The sequence below is a fragment of the Gobius niger genome (assembly GCF_951799975.1).
Source record: "Gobius niger genome assembly, chromosome: 9".
NCBI lineage: Eukaryota > Metazoa > Chordata > Actinopteri > Gobiiformes > Gobiidae > Gobius > Gobius niger.
The window spans coordinates 25,335,234-25,352,026 of NC_136860.1; the positions used below are offsets into that span (position 1 = coordinate 25,335,234).

At 40.6% G+C, this 16,793-nt stretch overlaps 1 protein-coding gene across 12 annotated transcripts in view; it reads right to left on the reverse strand.

Moving 5' to 3' along the window:
* map2 (microtubule-associated protein 2) overlaps window positions 1–16,570 on the reverse strand; it is a 62,666-nt gene extending 46,096 nt beyond the window's left edge. For 4 of the 12 annotated variants that reach the window (XM_079563336.1, XM_079563341.1, XM_079563343.1 and 1 more), the window contains exons 1-2: window positions 16,199–16,260; window positions 15,943–16,028 (exon numbers count right to left, since the gene is read on the reverse strand). The gene's annotated coding sequence lies outside the window, so the exon portion shown is untranslated. Of the gene's footprint in view, window positions 1–15,942; window positions 16,029–16,198; window positions 16,366–16,472 lie in introns of those variants that run through there. The other 8 variants (XM_079563333.1, XM_079563334.1, XM_079563338.1 and 5 more) reach the window with 5 other exon arrangements.
* Window positions 16,571–16,793: the final 223 nt, after the last annotated feature.

The window sequence follows — 16,793 nt, forward strand, 5'->3', positions numbered from 1 at the left end:
GTCATGAGTCAGAGGCACTAAAAGTACATCTGTTCTGTAATGTTCATCATCCTCATGAGACAAACTATGCAGCTGTTTTAAATGAAAACCTATTGAACATTCAGCCTGTGTTATCTTTTATCTTTATGCTTTACCCTATTGTTAAAACATAATTAAAATGGGGATTTTACAATAATAAACAATAGAATATTATAATTAGCTCCATCTAACGGAATCAAAGTGGTGCGAATGATGAACAGATCTCCTATAATAAGATATTCCTTTGATCTGTGTCTAGTGATTTCACGATAATTACAAAAGAGTTCCTAAACAAATGATCCAATCAGCTGATTCACATGGTTTGATAAAAAAAAAAATCTTGAATCTTGAATCTTAAATAAATAGAAATGTAGTGGAGTAGAAAGTATGACATTTTTCTATTTAAGATGTAGTGGAGTTAAAGTAAAGTAAAGTTCTCAACAAAAATACTTATACACAGATCCTCAGAAACTACTTAAGTACATTTTCTTTGCAGACAGGCAATATATAATCCCAATGCATCGCTACTATGGCTTAAGGCTATTTGTTGACGACCGCAGCCTTCACCTCAAAACGCTGATGATATGGAGCAGAAGGACATTTCTTATTGATGACAATACAGTGAGAGACAAAGTGCAGCAATGAATCACAAGTCACACCGGGAATACAGAGACATTTATTCTTCAAGAGGCAGAAGGCAGCATTTAACGGTACAAGTGTAAGTGTAACTCAATACTCACATCATGTTGTGTCATGGAATACACATCACTGTAATGTAATGGGCAACAGTGTAACAACTATCAGGGGGGATGAGAAAGTGAGAGCGGGTACAGTGGCACATAAATAAATGAATCGCTATGAGTAAAAGGGGGCGTTATAGGCATTTAATAAGAAAAGTCTCAAGACAGAGATCGTGAATTGATCTGTAAGGTGAAACTGTTTTCAAATAAATTATTGATAGTTGTTTCAATAGGTTGTTTATCGAAATCGCGTTCAGTCTGAATATAGTGTCAACAACTCACAAGGAAACAACCCGGTCCAGTTGATGACTTTTGAAACAACAACCTTTGTAGGATTCCTTAAAATGATCCATGGTCCTTTTCATATTACATAACATAACTCAAATGAAAATTCCAATTTGAGACAAATAGCCAGAGAAAATCATCAGGGAAGGTGTTAGGTAAAAACATACATTGCAGTGTATTAGTTGTGCACATAAATGAAGAATAGATAAGCATTATGGGCAGCACACAATAGTAACTCCTAATAGGATCGACTGGACCTGCAGGTAATCGATCAGTCAGTCTCCTGTGATCTGATGGACAGGACCTTATATTGGTTTCAGTCAATAAGTAAAGTAAAATCTTATGTTTGTGTGCGTCAACTGTGTTTTAAAAGTTTGAAGTGAGGAGAACAATAATCACTGAGTCATCCTCCCACTTGTCTCACTGTTAGACAAGCGTTGCTAAAATAGTTTTGCAGCAAAGTTATCTTGAAAGAAGAAAAATGCTTCTATTTGACCATGTCAGATGAAATACCCCTTTATAGCTGCTATACACCTTCTTGTGATGATGGCCAAACCCTCTAAGATCAGAGCTCCCGTTACTCCCCAACATCACTATTAATCTTCTGGCCCTGTCTAGTTGCGTTGATCGACATCAAACTTCCTGCCACTTATTATTTGCGTGTCAAATCATTCAAATATTGAGAATTGAGCAGAAATCTACAAGGGCAGTACATTATACTGCCAAATGATCATTATCACAATATTAGGTGACACGATTTCCATATTGTAAAAAGCCACTTTATATTACAAAATCGTCAACACACAAACACATGAAAAGACATGAAAAGTTCAGTTTTGGTCATGACTTTCCTAAGTTAGTTCCATTTTAGCCTGATTTGGTCTTAATGTACTATAATGTGTGTGGCGTGGCCGCGCAGTCTACGATAAAACTCATTCTAAACCTACAGACCTACATCTGTGAAAAGCAGTGGTTTTAGAGTGAGGTGCTCTGAGCTGTCGGAGGTGGGAGGGGGGTGTGGGAGGATGGAGGAGGGAGGGGGGTCGGAGGCGGATGATGAGCTGCCTTTCTGTTACCACGGCAACCCCCTAACTCGGTCAGTCTCCATGACGACAGATAGCAGCATCAGCTGATTCAGCCTAAGTGAAGGTTAATATCACAGTGAATCATTTTTCTGTGTCTTTTAAAATGGCTGCTGGCTCAGGTGCGGATTAAAGGTTTAACAACAGTCAGTATCTGTGAATTTCTCTGATAAATGTGTTCACAGTGTGGAGCAGTACTGGTGGGTCATATGTGACTATACCAACTCTTGCTATGGACATAGGCCTACATAATTCATAAGCTAATGAATTATAAAGAATCTCTTTCACCATACAATGAAATGAACAATGCATACGTGACATTGGGAAATAAAATCAGATCATTACCAAATCATGTATTATACTATATCTTTTGTAGACTTCATTGTGCCTGTGGAGTAAATAGTTTTCTGCATTTGACTCATCCATCAAAACAATGCCTTAAGGAAACCTGTCAGGAGCATTGGCGACCACAATGCAGCTCACCAGGACACATCTCCAGATCTTTGAGATTGGATCTTGGTAAGGAGTACTTACTTATGAGGTTAATGTTTTGTGTCGGTGAAGGAAAGAACATGCACCTTCAGGGCTGGGCAATATGACAACAAAAATCTCATGATGATCTGATTCCTGTGATGATCAGACAGTTTGGAGAAATCGTCATATTGTGACTTAGTGTTCCTCAGTTTAATGGAACTCTATGGTCAAACGCAGAAACTTTTCATGCTCTGAGTGACTGACAGGAAGATTTAACCAACCATAGTAAAGTTGTGACGTTCCGAGGCATCAGACCGAAGCCCTTTACTTACCTCTTAAAGGCAGAAAATAAATACAAAATCAATTGTAAGTGTATGACAAAATCAAAATTGTGATCATGTCGCTAAGAACATTGTGCTATACATGTTTTGCCATTTTGCTCAACTTCAAGGCTTAAAATTAAAAAACAACCAAGATGAGACAGTGATGTCAACCAATGATGAAGGGCCTTAATTCATGCGTGGCAAAATACACAGTCCTGCTATTAGCCAACTCTACAACAACATCCGCTGATGCAACAATGTGACCTTGGTTTTTAATTTTCCATTACTTTCACCACATTCATCACAGCAACGAAAAAAAACAATACCACGGGAAAGGAGTGGGAAGTTTGTTTCAGTGAAAGGAGAGAGAAACGCATGCACAAGAAATAGGAGGAGGCAGCAGACAAACCTTTAGACCAGTAACAAATAACATGCAAGCTTTTGTACACATACTGTATATACAAATAGCTTAAAATATAAATACTATGTATTAAAGTACTACTATAAAGTAATCCCAATTGACAAACAACACAATCAGAAAACCTATTAACCAAAGGAGATGTTTTGCAGTAGCCCCATAAAGACCCTATGATTGCCTGAAATACCCTGACTACAGGCTTTTTGTCAGCATGTCAGCATCTTTCAGACATGTGAGCTCAATGGACGGTGAAATACACATTGTTAGTGTTGTTTGTCTTTGTAAGAAACACAAGTCCGAAGAATCCCTATTCCATCTCGTGTGGTTATGGTGGTGTTGGTGATGACAGATTTTGTCATTTCATGAGTTTCATCTAGGTAACATTGCATAATGTAAACCAAAGAGTAAGGTTAGTAAGTGATGACATGCAGCCATTTGCAAGCCAGAGGACTTCATTGCCTGACCAAAAAGAAAAGTCAGATATAACTAACTCTTTTGATCTGGGGTTGCTGCAGTTGGTCAGGTCTAGATTCAACAATACTATGTGCCCAACGAATGAGATTAGCTGATTACATGAAGAACCTGAAGGGCAAGGTTATTTCTTATTCCCTGATGGCACAGGCATATTCCAAAAAAGCCTGCCTTCTCCCAATCAGCCTTTTCCTACAAAGCCATCAAAGAATGGAATGGGCTCCCAGACAATCTAAAGAACAATGCAGATTTTCACAGCTTGTCACGGGTAGTCAAAGACTGGCTTTTTGACCACCAGTCCTGCCCACACCAGAAGTACCAGATGGGTATTTGGCAATTAGATGATACCCCCACGGGTACCATTTGATGGCTATTACACTGGATTGTGTTTTATGTGTTACAAGGATTTTGAAAAAGAAAAAAGAAAAACTGTTGCACTCCATATATTTTCTGCATTTTAAAATATCGCACACTGGTAATTTGCACTTTGTGTTTGTATATTGCACTTTATTTGTAAACTGCATTTTTATATTGTATTAACTGTCTTTCTTCATGTAAATTGACTTTTTTATGTTAGCTCTTTTATGTAATTTTAATTGTGTAGGAATACAGATGGAAATTAGCATAGTGCTAAATTTGGTGCAGCCATCTTTTTAATGTAACTGCACATTGTCCTGCTGATTAAATAAACTAAACTAAAAAGTGGAGCAGGGAGCATGAGACAGGATTTCCACTCATGGATTGACCTCCACAGAGTCCAGATCTTATCCCCATTGAGAGGCTTTGGTATGTGCTGGCAAAGGCTATGTGCAGTGGTCACACTCTCCCTTCATCGATACAAGACACAAAAGCATTTTGTAGCACACTGTAACAATGCCACAGCCAATGCGTGCTGTAATCAAGGCAATAGGCGTTCCAACGGAATATCACATTGTGTGACCTTTTTTTTGTGGCACATTTTTTTGGTCAGACAGTGTACTTTCTTTTGTTTTTACAATTAGTGAAGCTATTGTATAATGACAAAAGTTTTCATAAGTAGCAGTAGCAGGTTGTTTTGAGAATAAGATTCAACTTTCATCCCAATGGCTTTGTAAAATCTGAAATTATATTGGTGGTGAAATTATAAGAGTAGAAGACTTTTTAGGGGGAGGACATGAATGGCCATTCTTGCAAATGGGTCACATTAACACTGCACTTTTCAAACTTTACTGGGCAAAGGAACATTTACATCAAGGAATTATTCAACCATTCACACACATATATGTATCCACAGGTGTACACAAACACTGGGGCAAGAGGGGTCGGGAAGGGTCTTGTGTCCTTGCACACAACAACAGTAAGCATTGTGGTAGGCCATTCCTATCAGTAGGCAAGTGCTCTGCCAACTAAGATGCTCCCTTCCCATCCCAGTCAATGACCCAATCCAATGCGGGACAATATTTTTATTCTAAGGCTCATTTAATGCAAACAACCAAACAACATGCAGGTCTAACTCATCTCCCACAGAGGTATGTATTCAGTGTTACTACCACTGTTACTTTAGAACTGACAAAGCCTCTTGGATGAGAAGTGAACCTTTTCTGCTCACAAAAACTAGTCCTTTTGGACTCTTTTGGAACACCCCTGGACCCGTGGAGAAGATCATCTTCAACTTGGTTAGTCATTGTAAATGCAATACGACACTCAAGCAAAGAAGAGAAAGAGAAAATAAGATACAGTGCCCTGGAGAATGCATATTTTACATAACATGAAATACACATGAAGTGGTAAACGATATGAGGGATGCGAAATTCAGCACATTGCATAAATTCAGATGCATTTCCGTCACCATCACTATTCACTTCAGTCCTTTCTGAGAATAAAAAGGCAGGTATAGTTGTGTTGCGACTGAGCAGAACCGACACTGAACAAATCAAAGGAAGGTGTTCTGGCTGAAGGAGGACTGAAAGATGTGAACGAGAAGTAAGTCGTGTCTGACTCATTGTGTGAAAGAGAGGGCAGTGGAAAGGCTTCTATAAAGGGGAAACAAGCAACAAAGCTACAGTATTTCAATGCACACAGGTAGCCGAAAAGCAACAAACTGAGGAGCAGACACAAAGAGGAAATAGATGCGAGGCACACAGTGTGACTAGTTTGATGTTTCTGGTCAAATAAAGGTCAGATAATTAAATGAAAAAAAAATGTGTAAATGTTACATGCTTGTATTCTGATTAAAGAATTATATAATATGCAAACAGGATTACACAGGAATCCCAAACTTTCATATAAGTTATTATATTTCCCAATTCAATAAGTCATTGAGCCTATATGTCATCTCATGCTACTCGTGCGTTAAATGAATCACTCCTCACAATAACGGTGTCCAACTCGGTGTAATCTTTGTAGTGTGTGCATGATGTAAGGCTGGACTAATCCCATCTCTGCTCCTTTTGTTGTAATGATGTCATTTTCTCAGCTCAGGAAGCCCCCACTCCATCTTAATCACATATAAAGGCTCTAATCCTTGTAATCTAATAAGAGCTGACCAACTCGCCAGCGCTGTGATGTGTGCCTGTTCATGCAGACTGTTTGAAGTGTGGTGTGTTTTATGTCACGCATTATGTCTGTTGTAACTCCTATGCATAGCTACGTGCAATAATCTCTGTATCAACGTCACTTTATCAACCACCTGCACTGTAACTGTAAACCTGCACTGCCCCCAATGCAGCCAATATGATATTCTACATTTTTATATTCGGTCCTATACTTTTTACCCCTTAAAGCTTTTTATTTATTGTATAGATAACTCTATTTACTATTTAAATGTTTACACAGTGATGACATGCAGCCATTTATGCTACCATTCAATTGGTATGGTTAACTTTATGAGGATAGTCAGAGAACTTCATTGCCTGACCAAAAAAAAAGTCTATGTAGGGGTAAGCATTACAATATTGCCAATCTACCATTATCAACAGGTGACGCTGTATCTATCCATCCATCCATCTTAAGTAACCAAGTGCTTTATTTGCCATTGTGCAATTGTGCAACAAAATTGCGTTCAGATGTTGGGTCGCCATTCTGGGCCAACCTGACCAGCATGTTTTTGGAGGTAGGGGAAACTGGGGCACCCTTCAGTGCTCCTCTGAAACGGTGCTCTGCCTCCTGAGCTTGCCCCCGTTCCAGAGCATGGTTGTAAGCTCCTCCACCTCTTCCTTCCTCTTCTGCCTGCACAGCTCCCTTTGGTCTCACCACACCTCCTCCTCTTGCTCCTTCTCATCTACATCATTGTCCTCCTTCTCCCCTGGGTCTGACGCCATTCTTCGCCTGAGGGTGACCACTTATCCATTGCCGGGTCGTGGGGCAGCTGTCCAAGCTGCCCAAATCACACTGCACCAATCCCTTATGACTCCTCCTGCAGGCGATGGGTCCCACAGGACTGCCTTACAATCCTTGGGGCGACGTAACTGTTCCTGAACCACTCTGTCTGAGCTGTCAGGACCATAGGTTTGCCATGGAAGACCCTACCAGGGACACAAAGCCCCTGACACCAGCGCTCATTCAAACCCCTCCACCACGTTAAGGTGGCGGTTCGAGGTGGGGTGACGCAATATATACACAACACATTTTAACATGGTTTAATTATTTTTAAAGATTGCTGTCACAGTGTAAAACAAAAATGCATGGATTCTAATAAATGTGCAAAAGTAAAATTTCATAATGTTCCTCATTTAGCTCCATGTTAGCCTGGTTGTTTTGGTTTTGGTCTTGTTTTGACACATTTTGATTAAAAGAAAAAAAACATTACTTACATTTAAATTAAATTAAATAAACTTTATTAATAATGCTGCAATATTAAAAGCAGTCATCTAGAATTCTATTTAATACATTTGTGTCAACTGTCAACATGCGTCTAAGTACACATGGTTTGCTTATTTCCTTACTCGGATTCTATACTTTCTAAATAAAGCTTGTCTCAATAAATATGCTAAGAAGGTTTTTCTTTGTTAGAAAATGGGGCATGGGTTTACAGAGCATCAAAATAAAGCTCAATATGCTCTGAGCTTAGTCCAGATGTCTTGCTGCAAAGCCTGAAATAAGGGACTTTTCGCTTGTTCCCAGAAGGATCAACAAACAGAGAAACTCGGACTATTTGAGAAATAACTGTTGATGGCATACGATTCACTCGGGAGTTTATGCTTTCAGGCCCGACAGTGGTTTCTCAGGAGAGATTTCAAGATTGGCCCATAAAGACAATAAAATCTAACAACAGCTCTGCAATAAAAAGCAAACAACTCCATCCAGCCCAATACATTCAGTGATATTTATGTAATTCTTGTTGGCTTGACAGCTTCATTCTGAGCGCGTGTGGAAGAGTTTGCTTTGTATTGTACAGTAAAGAAGAAAGACAACTTGCCTCCCCCAAAGACGTCCCGTAAGAAGATCAAACGTGACACATTAAAAGAGCATGGGAATAATTTGCGCTCTGTTCTGGTGTCTCTGACTTGTGAGCATTTACTCCTTGACTTCACAGGGATTTCTGTCGGGCTCAGAGCCACGGATCACACACTTTACTAAGCGCCGGGTGACACTCGCGGCAATATGCGGGAGACAGGGAAAGCCGACAAGTGATGCAAGAAACACAAGTCAGCGGCTGCCACAATGTGATTCAGCAAGTTTCCTTTTCAACACTTACATGTAACGCATGAGGAAAGATTATGTGTTTGGAATTTAGACTTCAGGGGCTGTGTGTTTTTATTATGTTCATCATCAATTCTCTGCATTATCTTGGTGAGTTCTGAAGGGCGTGATTGACCGACGGATTGACCAATCAGAGAAACGCATGCACCGTCCAATTAAGCCTTGTGCATTTTACATGAATGTCCAAAATACTCTCATAGAATAATTTTTTTAGGCCACCAGCAGCAGCCGCAAAGCAAAAAGCCACAGCTGCGGTCTGTCCTTGCAAATGAGTCTTGCTGCAGCACAAAAAAGTTGTGTCAGAGGGACGCGGTGATTGGTACATGTCCATCAACGAGAAGTTCATTATCGCCTTCAACACCTCCCAGCACAAATGAACGCTGGATGCCAAACGGCTGGATAATTTGCAAGAAGATTCTTTTCACACATACGTATAATGAATAGTTAGCCACAGGTGCGACTAAGCCCAAAGTGAAATGCAAATGGAGCTTCGAAATTAATGTGTCTTTTTTCTTTTTTCAAATGCCACAAGGTCTTGAGAGTAATTTGAAGTAGAAGGCAAGGTCATAGCTTGTCGCAGCAGTTGGATTTTGAAGCAGGGAAAAAAATGGATGAAATTACAGTTATTTAACACTCCCAATGCATCAACCGCTGTGGTCCATCATGAAGACAGGGTACAAGGAGCGATAAGGCAGTGTCATTTGAAAGCATGTGAGGCTCCCGGCAGAAGTGAGTTATGTAAGTTAATGATAGTGTTTAGCGCCAACCTTTAGAAGAGAGCAAGCCGGATATTAGCTCCCGCTGTAAAATGTGATATTTTTTGAAAAAAATAATGTTGAGTTGTCTCTTCTGAGTACATATGGGATTGAAAAGCTTTATTCGATCCCTTTCACTGGGGCTGTGCAGTAATCAAATTTTAATAGAATCTCAATGGTCAATCTCATTCCTCCACAGGGGTAATTTAAACTTGTGTTAAACCAATGGAGGCAACGCTCTAAAAACATTATTTGAAGACCAGACCTTTTGTGAGGTCTGTGCAGAGAAACGTGTATCTTTGGAGTCTAACGATGGGAGAGTGAGGTGAGTGGTTTCACTGTCAGAGAGTTCATTGGTAACCAGGTGTTGGTCTGAGTTGTTCAAACACATCTGATACAAGTCGAATATGGACCAAAAATGGATTTGGGTCAGTCTTAGCCTGCAGTCTTAACCTAGCCTTGTGTTTTAATGGTACTCCAGAGGGAAGCATACATTTTTTTTTATAGATGAGGTTTATGTAAAAGTCTATCTTGTTTTCTTACATAAGCCACATCAGGAAAAGGCAGAAAAAAATGAATAAAAAAAGATCCATATTGATCAATTTGAGGGGAAAAAATACTATATTATCAATTATCAATACTAATATTATCAATTTAGACTATATTTATAGTTTTTTCCTCCAGCCCAACCATCCATCCATCCATCCATCCATCCAGTGCCTTTGTCCCTCCAGCGTGTCCTGGGCCTTCCACGAGGCCTCCTACCAATAGGACATGCTCGAAACACCTCCCGAGGGAGGCAACCAGGAGGCATCTGGAACAGATGCCCGAGCCACCTCTGCTGGCTCCTCCTAGAGCAGCAACTCTACTCCGAGATCCTCCCGGGTAACTGAGCTCCTCACCCTATCTCAAAGGGTGCGTCCAGTCACCCTGCTAAGGAAACTCATTTCGGCCGCTTATGTCCACGATCTTGTCCTTTCGGTCATTACCCAGATCTCGTGACCATAGGTGAGGGTGGGAACGTAGAACGATCGGTAAATCAAGAGCTTCAGCTCCCTCTTCACCACAACGGTACAATACAGCGACCGCATCACTGCTGACGCCGCACCGATCCGTCTATCGATCTCACGCTCCATCCGTCCCTCACTCGTGAACACGAGATACTTGAACTCCTCCAATTGAGGCAAGGACTCTCCACCGACCTGAAGAGGGAAAGCCACCTTTTTTCGGTGGAGAACCATGGCCTCGGATTTGGAGGTGATGATCTCATGCCGACCGTTTCACACTCGGCTGCAAACTGCCCCAGAGCGTGCTGAAGGTCCTGATTTTATGAAGCCAACAGAACAGCATCAAACAGCAGGAATGAGATCCTGAGGTTCTCAAACCGGACACCCTCCAGACACCTTTAACATTGTGAGATAAAAATAATTTACCCCTGAATTAGAGGATGCCTTGTGTAAATGACTGAGCCATGGCAGGCCAGGACAATGCACTCCAAATGCTTCCTACTTCATTGAGAACAATATTTTTGGTCGCTGCCTCTCACTGTTAACTCATGGTGTGGAGTAGGTGGGATTTTGATGGGCACTCGGCGGGTGGCTGTTTTTTCGAGTATTTCTATCTTTGGAGCATCTCTGGGGTTCAGGCTCCTGCTAATGAGCTGAGTAAATCCCATTCACTGGGACAGCACCCGCAGAGATATAGTGCACTAAATCTCTAACTTGTGTGTCGGGAGGGAAATTGCTGTTTCCCCATTTTGAGGTTTTCTATTGCATCCATTCAGAGTGCAATCGGGGCATGAAAAAATAATAACTAAAGTGAAGTAGCCTATTACTGGCATGTTCATGAGCTTCTATTTTATTTCATTTTATCTCATGGCTTTTTTGTTGCATTTTCTTTTATTTGTTTTATTTTCAACTTGTACAGTTCGAGCAGGATGTAAAAACACCTTAAAAGGCACACCGCTCTGGGAGGTACGAGTGCTGTGTCAGTCTATCGAGCTGGAGGTCAGCTGAGGTCGATCAGGGTGACGCTGGACCAAAGCCAGAAATGAAAATGAGTGCAAAAGGAGATTGTGATTGATGGATTTCAGACGAGGCAAACGACAACAGCTGCAGCGAACAAGGTGGGCAGGAGCTGTCAGTTAAAAATGCTAGAACTGTAAACTGGGGCATATGGACTATATAAACTTATGTGTCAGAGCAGGAGCACACATATCTCTCGAAATAAGAGTGTCAAAATCTGGACACGCTAGTTTTAGAAAGCAACTGCTTTATTCACTAAGCTACAAAGGCAAAATAGTGTTTCCAAATGCTAGAAAATAACAAAATGCCAATTTATTATAGGAATGCATAATATATCAGATTAATATTAAGTGACTCGCTATCCATATTGATCTTTATCCATAAAGAAGACAAAATATATCTCAAAATTACTGAGGTCTCCAATTTGGTTTTGGTCTCGATTAAGTGCTTTTTAAAGTCCTGGTTTGACACAGTGTGATTAAAAAAATAAATGACTTCACTTATTGCTATACTACCAAACATTTTACCAGGAGAAGCTACATTTTAAACAATCACAGATGATGCTTCGGAACAAGAAGAGCTTCAGTAAGCTGCCAGCGTAATAATTTGCCTCTAAAATGACATAAAAATCAAATTAAATGGTTAAAGATGAAAAATCTGTTGTAATATCAATATTTACGCACTTGACTAAAGGGGGTATTTTACATGATTAAACCTTTTAAATTTGTTGAGAGAGACACGGGTTATTTTCATTCAGAGCTGTGTTTAAATAGGCATGTTTATTATTTGGCCACTGCCACATGTAGATACTTAACCAACAACAACACAATCTATAAAAAACATAAACCTGAGCATGCACTCTTGTCAGGAATGAGATAACATTAATTTCCTGCCCTCACTAGTGTAGTATGCAGCATCCTTGGCCCGCTGCCCTTAACTATAAAACCAGGCTTATATACAGCATGTCTACCTTTATCAATGACAGAGCGTTCTTTATGGGCACATTCCTCCTTATCCTCCGAAACACAGGTGGTCAATATCAAGCGCAGAGATAAAGGACGCTACCCCACTTCTTAGCGTCTCTTCTTGAACTGTGTGCACTCTTGAAATAAACAATCAATAACATAATAATAGAAAGTCACTGCCTCTTCAAAGTGGTTCGAAATGGTGCGTACTGAGAGTGAGAATTACACGGTTATGTTTTAGATATTTGGGGGTTAGCATTGTTTACTGCAGCTGGCACAAAGCTAAGAAACAATACACTTTGGGAAGATAGTGCCTCAGGAGACTGCTGGTAGTTTTTGAGGGATTTAGATGAACACTAAATATTGACATTCCCATCAAGTGGGATCTCAAATAACAGGATTGTTATAATCAGAACAGTGGCTTTTTCCTCAAGACATACCATGGAAACTGGAAACATGGAAAAAAAATATATAAATGTTTTTTTTTTTTTTTAATGGCACTCCACAATCACACTCCAATATTGTACGTGTGTTCCTGACCAAGCACAGTATGTGTGAAACAAATTAGCTGCACAATCTGAGGAAATATGCAACATTTGCTACCTGTCTTGTAACAACTTAACAATATTTCTGTGATATATCACTACACCATTTCAATGCAGGAACATGGACATTTGTTTTTTGTAGTTGTTAATGCACTAAAATTGTGCCAATAAGTGCAGCTGGTTAACACTGGACTATCAGCCACTGTTCTGTTTTCAGTGTTGTGGGAACATGACCCATTTACAGAATGTCTCTTCCTGCTCTTCACCCTGTTAACCATGTGTGGTCCTATTAAATAGAAACTTTGGGCAAAAAATCCCAAAACAAATTATGCCAAAACAGGACTTAAACATAGATAATTAAAACAAGAAAAGAATAAATCAGGACCAAAAACAAGCATAAAATTGAACTGAAAAAAAAAAAGCCTAACCTAATATTGAGAACACAATATTTTGGTGACAAATTGAGCAACCCTAGAAGATCTTTTTAATGAAATGCTAAGCAGTAGTGGCGGTATCTCTAAACTGCGACAGTCAAAGACATCTAGTTAATAGCTTGTTAAACACATCGATCATTTTAAATGTCAACTATAAGAGGAGCAAAATGTCAGCATGATGTTGAGTACATGTTGAAATTAACATCTTTTTCCTGGTGGCATATTAAATTAAATTTGGCAAAACCGTTAAGGCCTCAAGTCCCAATTTCTTTGCCAAAATATGGAGCACTTCACACCACAGTGGGACCAAAATGAATGGATGTAGGTGACAGATTGGCAGCTCCCTGGCAGACATGTTGTTTGAGTAAGTGTAGACTGCCGCCAAAACCTACCACTTACGCTCTCCTCTCTCGTACATAAAGAATCCTCTCCACTAATGCACTAATAGACACATCAGAGCATTGCATCAAGCTTCAAATGCGACATGTGGTTTATGTGATATCAGGCTGGCTACAACGCTTCAATCCATGGCAATCTGATTTTGTTTTTTCACAATACTTAGAAAGCTGACCTATTGTGGATGACACCTTCAGTTACAAATGCCCTTTAGCCGCAGTAGCCACACTGATGGGCAGCACTGCTTACCTTGACCGTAAACACTATAATAAATCACTAGATCCTCTATTGCTTTTGGTTTTTGCACGTCAGGCGTCACTGTCACCGTGAACTGCCAATCTACCCTTCCCTCTTCTCACACACAGTTTATGTGCCCCTTCTCAGCATCCAATGGTGTAGAGTTTGGTCCGGCAGCTCTCAACCTTGACGTCCCTCTAAACATAATTTCATAATCCCATCCATCTTAGCATACACTGTCCTATTAGTGTACTAGAGTACTCAGGCCTCCCAATGACAACATTCTTTCAGAGTATTGTTTAATGAGTGGCAACAGTGAGAACACCAGGCCCATAGACCAAATTCCTGTTGCTGCCCAACTTTAGGCCACGATAAGGAGGCTCATCCTTTTGAAAAAGAAAGACTGAAATCGGACAGCTACCTAGCAAACTTGCATACACAGGTGTAGAAGGTTGAGAGGCCTTTCTAGTCAAAACACTTTTCCAGTGAAATCCATTTGTATCGAAAAAGAGAAAGATTTGTGCATCTTTGTAATTAGCAATTCAAACTTATTCGTGAAGCAACCAAAACACTACATTTTCTGTGGATGTATATGTCTATTGGATTGCACTGAATTTGCGAAAGTACTTCCTTTTCCATGACTCCATCCATCTGGTCTGACCCTGTGAAATCCACCTTGAGCCGACAGCAAGCAGGCAATTCAGAAAGTTCGGAACAAAAAAGTTGACGTGTGTCCAACTGCACACTGTCAGTGACTTAGAAACCGTCACAGTATGTCTTGAATACAACGAACTAACCAACTTTAACGGTCAGTAAATATTGACACGTTCTGATCCTTCAGACCAGCGGACTCTGTATTGGCGGCACATGAAACAAGCCGTGATTAACAGGCTCAGGTGTTCAGGCTCCATGCATCACCTTGACATGTGCTGACGTCTCAATTGCTGATAATTACTACACACTAGCATCCACTTAGTTGGGAATTACATTGATAAATCCGCCATAAACTGTACTATCCTAGACGTTCATGTATGTGTCATCCATTTCATGTTTGTTTTTTTCTCCCTGTCACAATTATGGTTGCTATTTGTAGGATTTTTGACCATTCGAAAAAATGTAATGTTTCGAATTGTTTATTGCGCACAACTTTCATCACTCGACAGCCACAGATATGTGCGTGTACAACAATGAGCAATATCACGATGTGAATGATACACCCACATAAACAGGTGACGCACTCCCATGGATTTGATAGAGCCTTCGGTACATGTTGCCATGCGTGGTTGGCAGTCCAAAGAAACGAGACAGTCGCATGCCCAGCAAAACAAACAGAGGACTAACTGGAAAAGACTGGAATGATAATCAGCCGATACATAACCACCAGCAGCCCCTGTCCTCTGGGAAAAACATGCCCACCCCCAACAACAAGGAGGAGCCAGACCATTCAAGATCCAGTGCTCCCCTGCCACATCCCGAATGTATTGAGGTTTTTAAACATATCTGAATGCAATGAGAGGAAGACATGACTATCTTGATATTGATTTAAATGTGTCCAACTAAAGAAACCTGTTTTCCCAATCGATCATGCTTTGCTTGATCAATTTGGATATATCAGGGATTAATGGGATAAAACACAAAGCAGGTTATTAAGCTTATTTTTCCACATACTACACAGCAACAGAAATGCACAATGGAAAAAAAAAATGTGTGGCAATTCAATCGATGATATAATCTCTACATGTTTACAGTGCTCAATGAAAAGGCACTCGCAAATATGACTCAGCACCTGTTCTCCTACCTCACCTCTATCCCACACTGGTTTCAAAAAAAAAAAAGTGTGATGTATGTGTGAGACAGATGCTTGCCTTGAATGTTTAGGGGGATGTATAACATGTGAATGCGCAATAGATTCTTTATTTACCACCGGTGGATATGGAGTCTGTGCATTGCCACCGCAGAAGCCAAGTTCCCGCAGTGACCGCAATAGGCAGTGCGCTCTAGCAGCACAATGCAGTCGTTGCCGTACCAAACGTATAGAATATGCACTGACTGCCTCCTTCAATGATGCATGGGGTTTCTAGAATGCGTGTCTTACCTAAAGCCAGGACATCGGGTTTCTTTTGTTCGTCTTGTGAAGCCTTTTCAAGGGCTAATTCCGCCACTCTCCGCCGCTACACCGCTCTGAAATGAGACAGCACAGTCACAGAGGGGCACCCCATCATTGAAGCTCCAGCGCATGCGAGGGTGTTTTTATTACCCTTTACATCCCTGCCCTTTACTTTCTTATCGTCATCCATGTATATCAGACAAAAACAGTGCCAGATAATAAAGATGTGTGAATGGAAATTTACCTGTTCAGCGCAGTGTCTTCTCCAAACTCCGGCTCTGATGGACACAGGTTCCGCAGCTTGCGTTTACCGTAATGGCCCTGCTAGATTCGCACGACGCGAGGCTGGCGCAGGCGGTTTCAATATTACGGTTTACAATACAACCAGTTTATGCCAACGCTCGCCGCTGTCTGTCAGCAAAAAAACAAGAAGGTAAGTCAATAAATGTATTTCTTATCATAGTCAAGGTTTGAAGCACTTTCTGCAGCCATCAAACTAGCAAAGATGCACAACTTACCATGCGCAAAAAGTATCCGCGTTGTTTTCGTCTATTCAGTCTTGCAACCAAGAATAAAACACTTTTTCCGTGAGTCATTTTTTCTAACAAGCCACTCTCATGTTGACCGCTTGTAGTGATTTCACAGATACAACATACAAGTGCTTTTCAATCTCGTGTCGGCTTAGATCCAGTGCACCGGTCTGTAGAGTTAGGTGGCCCCCTTGTGGCTATTTAGAGTGTAACTAACTACTAACTACTAGGGTTTGTCCAATTTTGTCACGAGCCGATACGCATCACGATACTCACTGGGCGATCCGATATGTATTACAATATAGTAAG